The sequence below is a fragment of the Solanum verrucosum genome, unplaced genomic scaffold (assembly GCF_900185275.1).
Source record: "Solanum verrucosum unplaced genomic scaffold, falcon-dt-bn FXZP01000009.1, whole genome shotgun sequence".
In the NCBI taxonomy this organism is placed as follows: Eukaryota; Viridiplantae; Streptophyta; class Magnoliopsida; order Solanales; family Solanaceae; genus Solanum; species Solanum verrucosum.
In genome coordinates, this window is record NW_026020231.1 from 2,242,547 (window position 1) to 2,257,295 (window position 14,749).

Here is a 14,749-nt window from a genome sequence, read left to right on the forward strand (position 1 = left end):
GGGTGGGTTTATAAATTATATAAATAAGTTAAATTATAACAAATAGTTGAGCACCACGTATTCAAAAAAATATTTAAATAGTTTAAATTTAAAATCGTTAAATAAGTGGTCAATTTTGAACCCAAAGGTGGATGAGAAGGGTATTTTGGAGCCAATAGGTGGATGAATGGTAGTTTTGTACCATTTCGAATACTTTAAGGGTATTTTAGGCCCATTTCTGCTTTTTATTTCGATAAATTTATTTTTGATGTTTGAGGGTTTGAACCAGTGGCGGATCCAGGATTTAGAGTCTGTGGGTGCCAAATAGACTTATCGATTAAATTAATTTTATATTTGATTAAATTATTCGTCTTTTCAATATGTATCATAAATCAATCAATAAAATATAAATAATAAGATATTACAAATCCACACTCCACACTAAAAGCATGCAGTTAACAAATTTAAAACTTTCAATAGTATTACTAATATTATAAATATTCATCATTCATTTACAATTGTCCTCGACGAGTTTTCAAATTCTGAAAACGATCGATAATGACATCATTACTAACATTTATAAATACATTACGCTCTATGTAACACACTAGACAATCATTTAAATATTGATTATCAATACGATTCCGCACTTCATTTTTTATGTGCTTCATTGACGAAAATGCTCTCTCCATAGTTGCAATAGCAACAGGTAAAATCAAAGTCAACTTTACAAGTAAATAAGCAAGTGAAAAGTCAAAGGAGTAATAATATAATTAATTTAATTTAAGTTAATAACAATTATAAAAAAGAAAAAAATAATGTGCCAGCTGTTTTTCCTTTAAAAAATGTGCTTGGAGCCTTTTTTTTTTCTTAAAAAACGTCTGCAGCAAATTTCTCAAAAAAATAGGTACAAATGAGATTTAAACCCGCAACATCAGCCTTCTAAAGTTCCCCTTCTACCGTGGCACCACAAGCCAGTTTTTGTTTCTCTGGGTGGCACGTTTTATATTTATATAAATATTATATATATATCTATGTATCTATAGAGTTTCTGTCAAAGTTCAGGGATGGCGTGGCACCCCCACACCCCTTCATAGATCCGCCCCTGGTTTGAACTACTTGAAATAAATGAGAATATGATTTTTATTCGTAGGAAACACCCGTGGTTGTTATTTTTCGAATGTGTACCGAATAAATTTACTTTTATTTAATAATTCATAAATCATATATAAAAGATATAAACAACACTAAATAAGTCATATACTCATATGTAATTGAGAAAGACACCAAATAAGGGCGTGGAACACCCCGTACATCCTTTTTTGGGGATATTGCATTCGCTCCGGATCCACCAAACTCGGTAGACTGAGAAAGGATCAGGTGGGATTCAATCCCAGGTCTTTTTTATTGGATAATCTTTTTTTTCTTATTGGATACTCTTGCTACAGCTCAACCACCTTTTTACTTGGTCTTTATATTAAAAATAGCTAGTTTATTTACTTATAAATTTTAACAAATTAATCTACCATTTTTGCCAATAAATAACTACATAAAATACCAGTAATAGTCAAATTTAAATTTTCAAAATATAAATAATAAAATTAATTTAATAAAATACACCTCTAATTATTATTTTTTTTATAAAAAAAAAAATAGTGCATTATGTTAGTATGAACCAATTGGATGGGGAAAAAATAGTATGAACCAATTAGTAATATAAAACCAAGGAGATAATAATTAATGGCTGAGTTTTCCTTGAACTTGTCCGTGAACAAATATCCAACGTTAGAAAAACATTATATACTTGTCCTTAATTTAATCTTGGCTAAAAAGCCTTTTTTTAGTATATATAGAAAATATTTGATTAATGTTTATAAATAGTCATTGAAGTTAACCAATTAATTACATCCCTATTTATAGAATTTTTCAAACAAAATTAAAGAATTGTCACGGCATATTGAATAGAATCAAATTAAGTATCCCTTAAGACATGGATCTTATTGGGTAAGAGTCCAACCTGCTAGTAATATTATCTCTTTTAGACTTAGCTCTGCGCGACTTTAATACATGTCCCTAACTGATAAGACATGTTTACTTATATACCCTACATATCTCTTATGTTTTGCTGATGTAAGACTTAAGATATTGTTGGTTTAAAAAGATAATTTATGTGATTTTTTAAATCTTTGTATTGAAAGGAAAGGAAGATGTAATAACAACAGAAAATTAATACAAAAATATTCTACCTAACATAGTTACCGATAGTAACTTATTTTTGCGTAGCTATATATATAGGTGAGCAGGTAGGTTGAGAGCTCAGGTCATAAAAATGATGAAAATGAGAGGAAGTGCAATTTGCCTTTTAGTTTTGGTGGGTTTGTTCCTCCTTAAGGTTTCAGCCGATGATGCGGAAACCCGGGTTAGCGTTGAAGGAGTACTAAGGCAGGAAGAGAGACAATGTGAAGCTGGTGTTAAAGAATGTCCTGATGATGAATGTTGTAGTATATGGGGTTGGTGTGGAGTTACAGAAAGATATTGTGGACGTGACTTCTGTCAAAGTCAGTGCCTAGATCAAACCAACGTCAATCGTATGAGAGGCATTCAAAGCTTCTTCAACAAATGAAATGCTACCTATAGAGGATCTCCTCTTTTCAAACTAGTCATGTGTAATTGTAATGCATGCATATGAAATGCATTATTAATGGACTAATAAATAAACGACTTTTATCTAAATTATTATATATCTTCATTCTATAACATCATCCACCATTTTCATCTATCTATACATATGCACTTGAAAAGAGTATCCTGTTCCTACCTACAAGGAAAATCTTAATTATTTTATTACTCTTTATGTTATGATTAATATATTACCATTCTTAACTAGCTTTAACCGCACTCCTATATATATTTGGCTAGGGGATCTGTCCAGTTCCTCCATTACGTACACCTTTAATATTGCTGATTTGCTGCGAAAAGATTTTGAAAAAAAAAACTATGGTAGAGAAGGAAAGGATTTAAGCACAGAAAAAAAGTGAGAAAAATGTTAAAACTCATTTAGTTAACCAAATAAATCTGATCCATTAGATTATATGTCAAAATATTAAAAGAAAATACATAAAAAAAAACCCTGAACTTGGCAGGAGAACATACTTTAGTACTTTAACTTTACGGGTAATTCTTTACTCCCTAATCTCGTATCAAGTGAATTTAAATGCACCCAAATCGTTGACATGGCAAGTGCAAAAAATACAAGCGCGTTTGGCAAAAAATTTAAAAGGAAAAAGATAAGTGGGTCACGTTTTTTTTCTTTTCAGCCATCATTTTTCATTCTTCATCTTCCTCACACCCCACCACCCCACCCTTAGTTGCTAGCAACCCCACACTTTCTTCTTCCCCGCAGCCCACCACCCCTTGCCGCCTTCAACCACCCTTGCACCACCCCATTCTTCTTACTTGAAACACCCCCGTCCCCCTCTCTTTGTCCTTCTTCAAAACTCCCCACCCCATATCTCCTTCTTCGAACCTCACACCCCCACCCTCTTTCTCCTACTCCAAACCTCCCCTTTTTCAACCGTCATCTTTCTTGTCTTTTTCTCCTTCATCGTTGAACCCCCACCATTTTTTTTCTTTACTTCTGATCTTTCACTCATATTAATTTTCAATTTGAAGAAGAGGATCTTCTTTTTTTCAAGATATGAATCTAAATTGATATCACTAATTTTGAAAATTGAAAAGAGAAGATTGTTGGTGTTGAAAATTGGTGCTTCAAATCACTATTTAAGGCAGTGTTTATATTAATGGTGATGAACTTGAATTTTTTTTTTTAATGTAAGATTAATCCTCATTTTTTCCTATTTTTTTTCTTTCTAAAATTGTTAATAAATAAAAAGAAATAAAAGAAAAACTAAAAAATCAAAATTTAAATAAGTTTCAAGGTGGCACTGGCGTGGCAGTGTTGTGGTGTTGATTTATCGATGACATGGCGCGTGTGAGAAGCACTTGCCACTGTGAGACTGATATTATAATCTTAAGGTGATATTAAATTCATTTCAAATGAGATTAGAGGGGCAAATAATTACCCATAAAGTTAAAGTGCTAAAGTAAGTTTTCCTGTCAAGTTTAAGGGTTTTTTTTTTTTTATGTATTTTCCCAAATATTAAAGATGTACTGGAGGTACTGGAGTTGAGCCAAGAAGGATAAATTTTGGTAGGTGTGTGACTACTTTATACTTTTTTATTTAACATATCCACACACATTTTGGTAGGGGAGTAAGATAAGAAGGATAAATTTCTATGTGACAAAACTTTACTGATTTTCTTGTTGTATAGTAGTATTTGTTTTATGCAAGTAAAATTTTTAGAATAATTAAAAAAATAAAATGAACCTATAATTTTTTAAAGGCAATGAGTTCGATCGTAAGAACCTTAATTTTAATCTATCAAATTCTAATACGTGGATGAGCAAGGATACTTTAATTGGAGAATTAAGGGCATCTCCAATCCTATCCTCTATTTTATTCTCCAAGAATTCTCTATTTTTCCAGATAACCAACTTCAATTCAATTTTTTTTTTCTCTCTTCTCAATATTATATTATATTTCTATTTCATCCTTATTTTCTTATTTCATAATATAAATCGTTTCTTCTTTTTGCAAATAATCACTCTATAATCTTTATGTAATGCAAAATTTTAATTTTTTTTCAAATTCTTCATTTAATTTAAAATTATATTTTATTCTAAATTTCTAAATAACATAAATTGCAATAAATATTATATATAATACATATTAAGGAAAAATTCAAATAAAAGTGAAATCATTGATGAAATATAATTGCATCATAAATATTGTATTATCATAAAATTTATTTTAAATTTTACATAAATACTCAACTTTCAAGATTATTACGTTACTCTCATAAATGTTCTATTAATGTATTACGGACTTCAAAATGAGCATTTTTTGTCCTTATTTTTTATGTGTAGCTAAAAATTGTTTAAATTAACAATTTCATCTTGTATTCAATTATTTCGTGTACTAATTTACTTCCCCTATTCCATTTTGAACTATTGCATCAAATATTTTCATGCTCTTTAAAAAGTGTAGTTTAATAATTTATCACTATAACATAAAAGTCAATTGTTTGAATTATCATGTAAATTTTGTGCATACTTCATAATGAAAATAATTATAATCTAAATTACATTTTTAAAATGACATAATCTTATATAATATAAATAATATTAAAAAACTTTGAATTACATATTTAAAGTGACCATTTCTTTTAAAAAATAAAATAGAAAATTATTAATTTGCGGAAATAGTAACTTATTAATAATATATTTTTAAATGCTATATTACATTAGAAAATAATTACAAATGATAAAGACTCAATTAATAATATAATAGAAATAATATTATAATAATCAAAAAGTAAAATAGAGAGGTGAATAGTAGTTCTCCAAATTTGGAGAACTACTATTCACCTCTCTATAATTGAAGAATAGAGAGTGAAATAGAGATGGGTTGGAGAACCCATTCTCTATTTTACTCTCCAAATATAGAGAATGGAGAGTAAAATAGAGATGGGTTGGAGATGGTCTAAGGGCCTGTTTGTTTCCACTAGAAATTACTATCTCTTACTCCTTCTAGTCCATATTAAGTGAATTGTTGGGTATGAAACACCTACAAAATATTTATGGACAAAAATTAAAGGCTACTTTCCATTATTTTTTTTAATTATTATTTTAAAACTATTCTCATAAAAAATATAAAGTAGTTCAGATCTAACAAAAGGTAAATATGGAAAAGAGTCAAAACAATTCTTTTAAACTTTGAAAAATCCATTTATTTTGAATTCTGAAAAAAAATCGAACAATTTACTTAATACGGACTAGAGAAAATTCTAATTAAGAAGCATGAGGTAGCTCATACATATCTCAGCAAAAAAAAAAAAGAGTTTTTTTTCTTCTGTTGAAATAGTAAGGAGAGAGTTTTCTTTTTGGGAGAGCTGTGAGGGATAAGTAACCCCCCATTTAGGATTTTTAATCTTGCTTTAACTTTGATGGAAAAGAACAAATATATGGCTTTTACTTCTTTTCTAATTGTATAATTGAAAGGGAAATTCAGATAAAACATTCATTAGGTTAATCTTTTTTATCTAGAATAATTCAATTATTATTTGTTACAAAAATTGGTCATTCACCCCCTACTTCTTGAGTCAATATCAATAGAAAGAGGTTCTTTAAATTAATTCTGTTTGAGTCTTAAATGAGCTACATTCTATTCGATCCCTTTTCGAGACCAGACCTAGACCTCTTCTTTTGAATGTTTATTGATGCTACTTTTTCAGTCATCGGTGTTGCTACAACTAAGTGACTCTTTAGTTAATTGGTGAACAAAGGAATTTAGTATGGAATAATAAAGAAATAAAAGAACATAACTATAGGCGGCTTTCAAAAGAAAAAAAAGGAGTGAATTGGACTTATGGATCATCAACACACCAGCTAAAAAAAAAAAAAATTACAAAATATGCCTTCCAATTCTCATGTCTGAAGTACGAGAGATTTCTTCTATTTCATCATTTTTTTTTCCGGATCCCATCTTCTTCAGAAAATTCACTTCTCTTTTCTTTCAACCTCATAAGATACACTTTATTTTAGTCAAATCACGTGTACTAACTACTATTTGTGTAAACAAATGTTCTAAGATTCAAAAGAAATACAAATGATATTTGGGATGATTTAAATGAGAATTGAGTTGATCAAGATTGGAAAAAGAAATTCAGCTTATAATTTATAATTATTGTCTAAACAACGTATATGGTTATATATAAATTTTTAATACATAGTTATACATCATATATATACACAGTTATATATTATTTATACAATGAAAATGATTTGATTTGCCTCTCAACTTTCTCCATTTGAAGATAATATATCCTCATTATAAAAGTGACTTATATATACCCCTATGGTTACATAAATGATTCACAATTACCTTTTATTTCTTTAAAATGACTGGATTTTCTTGCCTCTCAACTGCAAAAGTAAATAAATTTAATAAACTTAATCACAGGAGTATCCATATTTTTTTAACGATTCAATTTGTTAAAAACTAGAACCAAAACACAACATTTTAAACAAAGAATAAGGTTGCCAGTTGCCACCTTCACTCGTAGATACTCGACATTAACTTTTTTATTTTCTTTCTTCTCTTTTTGATTTTTTTTTTTTCATAGCAATCAAATGCGGGTTTTCTTCCTTAGTGTTTGATTGAAAATAAGAGAAAAAAATATTATTATTATTTTTGCAAAAAACTATTTTCAACCAAACAAGAAGAAAGGGATCTTTAATTATTTTTTTTCAGAAAGGAAAACTTGTGTTCTAGTTAGATGTTTGAGTAAAAACCAGTTTCAATTAATTTTATTTTAACTCCTCTTCACATTTTTCTTAAACAAAGGTCATGTGCTTTATTTTTTGCTTGATAATATATATATATATATATAGGCAGGGGTTCATACCGAATCCCCTGCCACCTGAAGGTGGATTTCTTTAATTTATAGAAAGCTACTATTAGTACCTTTAATAAATGAGTTTAATATATACATTACCAATTTAAAAGCTATACAATTATCTAATTTCTTTACTTGTTATAATATAAAAAACAGTAATATATCTTACTTATAAAATTAAGATCTCACAAATTTTAAGAAAAAACACAATTGGATTAGTCAATTTTCTGAACAAGCACTTTATTAATAAGAGTTCAATTTTCCATTTTGTAATCCTCGCTACCATTCTTTTCCTTATCCTTATACTGGTGGTAATACACATTATTGTGGGCCGTAGATATAATAACCTTAAAATGAGAGACAAGTCCATGCATTATATCAATCAAATATCTCCTGATGATCCTTTTTAGCACGTTATGGATAATGTTTCTTGTCACGTCGTTAGTTACGTTTTCTCCTTTTTAATTAGCCGTAATCGAACGTAAGTGATAACCTTGTTAATAGTTGAAAATATTGTTTTAGGTCCTATGATTAAGCTTATTAAATTATTTTCTTCAAAGGTATAAAAAAATTTAAAAGACAAATAGTATGAATTAGAAGGATTATTATATGGTTATGTTTTCTCTTCCTCTCTACGCTTAATTCTCACATATTACTTTGTAAAAATATTCAAATAACATCTTAGAATGTTACAACAACAACAATATTAAAATACCATACTTATGTAATCACACGTCTGGAGATATATTAGAAGTTCATGATATATTTTTCGTAGTGATCCTAAATTTAGAAATGGAAAACTTTATATTAATGCAGTTGGTAGATGAGAGATCGTTGTTTCCATTTAAACAATTGTTACTTCTAGCAATAACAACACACATCGTGTATAGGTGTGTTTTCGCAGTCTTACTTACACCTAACTTGTGAAGTTATAAAAATTATTTTCGATAAAGCCTCAATTGTTACTTATCTAAAATGTTCTACATAAATCAAACTTAAGGCCTAATGAAATTTATTATCGTAATAATAATTAATAACGAAAACTATTTATGGATTTAGTAATATATGATCCTATTAACTAGTTGTGCGGGTGCTTTTCTCTCAATATAACATTTCTGGGATGTCAAAGATGTGCTTACGATTATCCTTTGTATAAAAAATGTGAAGAAGAGTTTTAAAAAATTAAAACTGATTTTTTAATCAAACATCTAGCTAAAACGACAAGTACTACAATAATTTGCAAAAATTAAAAGATTCCCCCTCTTAATGTTTAGTTGAAAATAAGTTTTGCAAAAAAACAATTCTTTTTGTTATTTTCAATCAAACACTAAAGAAAGAAAGGAGTATTTGATTGCTTTGAAAAAACAAACAACAAAAAGAGAAAGAAAAAGAAATCAAAAAGTAAACTGTTATAAATATTTACTACTCTAGTTATTTTTTTTATACAAAAAAAATTGAATTGTTAATTTCCTACTATTAAGCTTATCGAATTTATTTCTTCAAGGGTATGAAAAATCTTAGGAGAGAAATAATATGGATTAGAAAGATTATCAAATGGTTATCTTTTCTCTTCCTCACTTTTCTTTATTGATAGACAAAATTATAATTTCATAGATTTTTTTAAGGTTTCATCTTATAATATATGTTTTTTTTTGTTTTCAATATTATATATACCTTTTTTATTACACATTTGGTGTACGACAATAACTATTCAGTGTAATCCATAAGTATGATTTGACAGGGGTCAAGTGTTACACAACTTTGATTTAACCGCACTATTGGTTGAGTGGTAATTTGCATCTTATCTTACTAGTATTTTTTTTTATATTAAGCACCCTAGTTTTTCATTTTCATAAAACCGCAAAAAAGAATCTAATTTTTATTTAATTTAAGGATTGGAACATCACAATTAATAAATTAAACATCACAAATTACCCTGATTCCTCTTTTGATGATTATATAATATCGATTTGAATGATTTATGATATGTTTTTTGGTATGGTCCTAGTTTAGCGAGAAAATTGTTTAATATTAATATACCTAGTTGGTAGATGAGAAATAGTAGCTCTAAATTATTATTGCTTCTCTCAAATATATTCTACATAATTTCAATATATCATTGCAAAAGATTATTTACTGAGAAAAATGCTTATATGAAATCTCCACTCTCCCTTTTAAAGCCAAACATAGAGGTACAATATGTGACAATAAATTATACAAAAGTAATAAATATGGAATACAATCAATGTAATGGTGTCATAACATTTGTCTTATGGGCTGCCAATTTCTTTACGCTATGTATTTTTCACAAAGGTATACTATTTCTTATTAATTGTTTTTATTCTAAAATCTTTTTTGTTGTGCTCAAATAGTATAGTTTAGTCCTCCAACAATTATTTGTAGCGATGGATAATGATATTGTCCTTTCTATCGAAAAGATAGCTGATAATCGACTATGTCCTAATGGAGCGTGTTGCAGTGCCGCTGGTTGGTGTGGAACCACATGGAGACATTGAAATAACTGTCAAAGCCAATGTCCATGGGAACGATGCGGAAAGAAAGCTGATGGTCAACTATACCCATATAGGATGTGTTGCAATAACACTGGTTGGTGTGGAACCACATGAGATTATTGTGGTACCGTAAATTGTCAAAGCCAATGTCCAATAAGACCACATCCACCCCCACCATCCCGCTCGATGCGGATGGCAAGCTGACGGTAGAAGATGTTTTCGTGCTGGAGCTTCTTGTAGTAAATCGGGCTGGTACGGTGTGGAACCACTGCAGCCTATTGTGCTCGTGGAAACTGTCAAAGTCAATGTGGATTTGGAACCACTAAGAATCGTATGAGAGTTAATCAAAGCGTCTTGCTCAACCTTGTCTAGACGCCATCGAGCTCCTCTATCAATTCCCAATTGCTAGCGGATGTTTAATATTAATGCGTATATATGAAATGCATTAATTAATATATATGGAGTAATAAATAAAAGACTTTTGTCTAAATCAAAATAGTGAATCATGACTATGTTCATTCTATAATTAAGATCTTCCCGCTATTTAAAAAGTATCATATATACAAAGAAAATCTTAATTATTCTACTATCATTTTAATTACCATTCTTTTATGTTATTCCATAAAGAATGTCATATAAATTAGAACGAGGGAACACTAATTAAGAAGCATGAAGTAACTCATATATATTTCAATGGACTCTGATCAGTTCTTCTTCAAAGTAGCACAATTTACATAAGCAAATATAAGTGAACGATCATGATAGTTACCTCGAATAATCGGAAAAAAGAAACTCCACAAATATATACTTCACTCGTCACATAGTAGTTATCCATCTCACTATAAATAAATACTTAAATTGTCAATTTACAAAATCAAGATAAAATTTATTAAATTTTTCTCATTTAAGTATTTTATTCTTACAATTAATTTATATATATATAAAAACAAGTACATAAGTTTCAAAAAAAAAATCTTTAGAGGCAAATTAGTAAATATATACTTTAATAAAAATAAAATCTAGATCTCTCTATACTAATATTAAAGAGTAAGAATTATGTAGGAAACGACAATATTTTGAAAGTAATTTATTCGGTTTTGTCATTAGCCATATATATACATACATCTTCTATTTATACACGAGAGAGATGAGCTTAAACTTAACGTTATGAAAATCAAATGTCAGGAACTAATGAGACTTGTCCATAACCCTCATCGCCTGTAATCGAACACATGAAAATCAAATGCAGAGAAAACTACACAAGCAAATATTTAAACCAATCTGTACCAATTTTTCAACAAAATTGACATAAACTGGAGGAAAAGTATACTAACTTGTAGCTTCACATTTACAACGCGACAGAAACGTAAGGATGGAAATGTTCAAAGTGACAACACTTACTCTTTTGGCAGCAAAATCAACTAACAAATGCATGTCATAGCTCCATCCATATACATCGATGTCATGGCCGGCAAAACTGACGACGACGTCAAATTAAATCTGAACTTCAGATGCTCTGATGATGACAAAGTATGCATTTTTTTTGTAGTGAGTCTGGTGGCTCATCTTCTAAACTTTCTATATCTAATTTAGGGCGAAATCCTAAAATTGAGAGAAACTGGGAAGCGATAGGAGAAGAGAAGTATGGATTGAGAAAGGATATATAGTGATAGTACCTCCGACATTACTACCCACGCATTTCTACTGAAAAGGAACCGATATTAGATAAACTGGAATGAGGGAGGGTTGGAGTCGGGGTAAGCTATGCAGGGGACAATTTTATGGTTGTCAAGGCTCCTCGTAAATCTTTAGGTGCAATTTCAGCTATAAATACCGGCACTTGATTTATTGTTGTCAAGGTAAATGCCAGAACCAACAAGTTTGAACACATAACTATAGTTGGATATTTTAATAAAGCAATCGATTAAACTACCACATAAGAGAAAACTCCCATTCCATATCCTGTTGCCAATCTTCCAATGTCCAGAGCAAGTGCTCCCTTGAAGAAGTCAAAAAATGATTATCAGTTTATAAGACCTACGAAGCAATTCCTCTGTCACGAATACAAAAGCACAGGTTAAGAATGCCAAAAAATTCCAACAAGATCGATATTCCATTTAGAACGGGAGAATTCTAACCAATGCAGATTCTTGACATCATGTTAGTGTTCTAATACTAGCATTGCCCCTTGCATAGACTATGTTTTAACTAATGATGTTTGAGAAGATAATTGGTTCCTGATGAACAAGTCCTAAATGGTTCCTCAACCATCTCAAATTGTATGACTTCAAAACACAGCCATCAAGTAAAACGTGACCAACAACAGGGTCATAAAACCTCTCCAAGTAAAGTGGAGAAAATCGACAAAACAAAGGTCACCTATATTATTATTTCACTTCACAACAATACTAACTAATATGCCATGAATCTTCTACACTAAATTTAAGCCTCTAGAATACCTGATTGTAAGGAACTAGTGATACATATGCATCAGAAATCGCATCCAGTTGTAATCAAATACATGGAAATCGCCAGGTAAATGAACAAATATTCAAAATTTGCTACCGACAAAACCTACACAAGCAAATATTTTAATCAATCTGTACCAAATTTTCAACAAAATTGACACTAAGAAGAGGACAACTATGGACGGGTAATTAGAGAGGTGTTCTAAGTGACCTTGAGGTAGGTATACTTACTTTCTTCGGCAACGAAATTATTGGTCCAGCACGTTCAATACATATTGATGCCATCGCCGATGGAGTTGTCGATGTATCGGACTTCCAGGCTGGTGATTCCAATTGACACCGACGCCATTGTTTCTTCTCCAACAATCGCTATCCAGGAACCTAAAATGTTAATTAGGGATATTGGAGAGAAGAGGAGAAAATGCCTCTGCCTTAATATTATAAATTGAATTTTAATTTGAGGGTTACCACAGTTAATAACCCCACAAATTGCTTAGAAATGGCAGGGTTACTTAAACCTCCGTAATTAGATGCAATTTACGGGGTTATATTAACCTCCGTAATAAAACTCCAACAATTAAAGGGTTTTTTTGTAGTGAACCCTAACCTTTTTTTAAAAAAATAATCTTTAAACACAATGTTTTTATTACATTAAAGGATGAAAAAAAAAACTACCAAGTAAAATAACATGAGCTGACATTTGAACACATAGTTGAGGTATGTAACTTCACATTTGGCCTAATAGACAATGCACTTTCCCTCATGATAGTTTGATAGAGTATATAAGAGTAATGTTAAATATAATGTATTACTTTAGTTATATTTATATTAATTATTCTAACATTAATCATGCATAAATTATTTATTACTCGACTAAGTGCAGTGGGTACGTTGAGCCATTACCAGAGTTTACAAAGGAAATTGGAGAGTCACCAAAGTATAGAGGATTCGTGTTTGAAGAATATCATGAGTTGAGATTCAGAAACAGGAGTCATCCACCATCTAGACCTGAAGATCTCATACATATAACACACCACTCAATTTCTAATTAGACAAAAAGTCTATGTGATGAAATGTTTTATCTCTATATGAAAAAGAAACATTGCAATATGTATTACATCATTCTTAATATGTAATGTTGAATAATTATGTAATACTGTGGTATGAGTAATAGTTAGTAATAAATAAATAAATAAAGAAGAAAATATCTTGTTTGAACAATTTCATTTTATCACAGATAAGATCTTGTGAGATTTTGGAGTCTCATTATTTATGAAAAATTGAGATATTAGTGGGTGTGATTTATGCTAAGTTTTCTTGTTTCAAAATGATATTGGAATTCAATTAATGTACTGCATTGAATATTCTGTTTTTATTAGAAATCACTTTTAACATAAAGATACATGGAATATATTTAGTACTCCGCAGACAATAATGTAACTATGAATTGAAACAGTCAAAATGTAGCTAAAAATACCTAATTTCAAACTAATATTATCTATTCCTGAAATTCCTCTATTATTTTCTATCTTAATTTATATGATTCATTTTTCTTTTTAGATCGTGCAAAAAAAATGACGCATTCTTGTATTTAATAAAAAAAAACTAACTTAAAATATATATTTTATTTTTAATAAAATAATTTATAATTACATAAATAGCTATTACTTATTTTAAATTACAATTTTTTTTAAAAAATTATCTTTTAAATTTCGTATTAAATCAAATTGCATCATCATATAAAATTGAATATAGGGATTATATTATATGCTGCTCATATAAGCACTCAATTGGAAAATTGCTTTTGCTCCCGAGTTTTCTTTAAATAGGATAGGAGCTTTCTTAATCCTTGTTTTTAATAAATGGGCATCTTTGTCCCACTTTTAAATTAAGAAAATAAAAATAAAAATCTTCGTGTCTACTTTTCCTTATTCTGATGACGTGTTTTTTATTCTCCAAATAACTAAATATTAAAAATATGCGTCAATCATATTTTGGTTTTATTATTAATTATTATCGTCACCCATAATCATGAGTGACAATCATTCTTTCCTTAGTCATGCCACCAAAAATAAAAATTTCGTCTCATCACTAAGCTAACTAAGTTAACATTGTAAAATAAAGAAGCTCTCAAATGCTACTCTCTCAATCTATGTGGAGAAATTTAAAATACAAGAAAATTAAAATATTTACTTTAATTATGAATAATGTATAGATTTTTAAAAATAAAAATTGATATATTTAAATACACGGAAACACTATAAGTCAACAG